Source organism: Larimichthys crocea, chromosome III (genome assembly GCF_000972845.2).
Source record: "Larimichthys crocea isolate SSNF chromosome III, L_crocea_2.0, whole genome shotgun sequence".
Lineage (NCBI taxonomy): Eukaryota > Metazoa > Chordata > Actinopteri > Sciaenidae > Larimichthys > Larimichthys crocea.
The window spans coordinates 210786-212838 of NC_040013.1; positions in this window are offsets into that span (position 1 = coordinate 210786).

Genomic DNA, 2053 nt, shown 5'->3' on the forward strand with positions numbered 1-2053 from the left:
ACCACAATATCTGTTATGCGTGATGCAGCTTTAAGACCAAACTACATTTATCAGAATCCAAATCCCACCCCCTCCTGTCACTGCGCCAAGAAGTCCTGATGAATAAATCTATGGTTTGCGTCCTGATAATCAAACATGAGCACACCTACAAAAAAGAACTCATATATAAGATTAGGAAAAAACAAAACAAAACATGAACTGTTGATAAGAATTGAATAATTGTGTTCTTCTATGTGATGATCATGATGGTTTGATTTTATTTTATTATTTTTATACAGAAATGCGACGATGAGGAAGAGTTCACGCAGACTGCCCCATTCACCATCCTGACCTCCACGCCCTCCACACTCAAACTTTGAATTAGACATAGATAGCTTCCCACCAACAATCGTCCTGGATGAGCACAAAGTCATTGTGAACATCTAAACACAGGTCGTTTTCTGTTTGGACAGATGACAGATGGTGTCCTCCTCATATAAAACAGCCTGTTGATCTGATGTTTCATCCAAGAAGCAGTGAAATCACAGTGCGCAACATGAATTAGCACCTTGAAGATGTCTGAAGACACCTTCTCTTTTTGGGACTATCAGATATATTTGAATTTATTCTGATCTCCTTTCTGCAGAGTCCTTCGTACTTGTTGTTGTTCTTTCCATGAGCTCTGAAAATATTTAATTTTCCTGCAAGAGGCATCCTCAGCCAGCCTGTGACTGCCGTGTGTTTACGGTGTGAGTGGCTTACAAACACAAGAGGGCGTGTTAGTGTATGTCAGAGCTGCTCCTGCGGGTCCTGGCCTGTCACCGCTCTGATTTAGGGCTCACACCATCAGCTGCTCTCTGAAGATAAACACGCGTGTTCGTGTTTTTGTTGATATTTGTTTTTGTTATTAGATTCAAGGATGACGCGCCTTTCCGCTCTTTTTTTTAGGCACTCATCCCACATGGTTCAAAGTCATCTCTCAAAGTTCGTATTGTGAAGACAGAATGTTTTGCACACAGCATCCTTTAACTGTATCAGTACTGGACCTGAGACACACTGCAGGCTGCCTGGGCTCTGGATATGATATGCGCAGTATTTTACGTCATGTCTCCAAGGGTTTAACTACTGAGTGTTAATCGAGTTGAATATAAATCCATCTCCTGTACGACCATGAGCCAGTGCACAGTCTCCAGGAATGCTTCCTCTATGTGTCCGGTCCAAATGAAAAGTTAAAAATGGAGATGAAGAGTTTGTTTATTTTTTTTTATTTTAAAAAACAAACAAAAAAAAAACTTGAAGTTATCTGCCAGTGCTGACAGATATATAAATAAAGAAGGTGCCAATAAAAACATTTCCATATAGACTTAAAGGATTCAGTCGGTTAGGGCGGTGGGTATGGAGACAGAGAGGGGCAACCAGCAGCCTAGATTCTGAACCCCTGCCATTGGTTGAGGTGTTGTGAAGCCTGATGACTGTGGAAACAAAGGATCTCCTGAACTGTTCAGTCCCTGTGGCGCAGCGAAATGAGCTGAGTCGAGATGAGCAGCTGCTTGTCTGGCATGCCAGGATGTTGTGACATTTTCCAGGACGGACTCCACCTTACTCCATGTGCATCTTTACACCACAGTCACCAGTGAGTCTGGCAAGTGCTAAGCCACCCTTTTTCACTAGCTTGTCCTGCTGCTTAGTGTGTTTATATGTAGACTGCAGCATAAAATAGGACACCACTGACTATATACTATATGCAGCATTTTACTGCTGATGTCAGGGAAAGAGCTGACAATGCCCCTTTCAGCAGAGGGCATATGTGTTCAAGGACCAGTCCAGCTTGTTGTCCAGATGCACACATACGTATTTGTGAGTTTGCACCACCACAATGTCCACCCCTCTAATGTAGACTGGCGGAAGAGCTGGCTTAGACCTGCAAAAATCAACCACCAGCTCCCTAATCTCTGAGGTGTTCAGTAGGAGGCAGTTCTAATCAGTTGCTGAAGGCCTTCGTCAGGTTCCCCTTTCCTGACACACACCACAGCAGATTTATCTTCAGAGTATAACTGGATGTGGCAGGATTTAG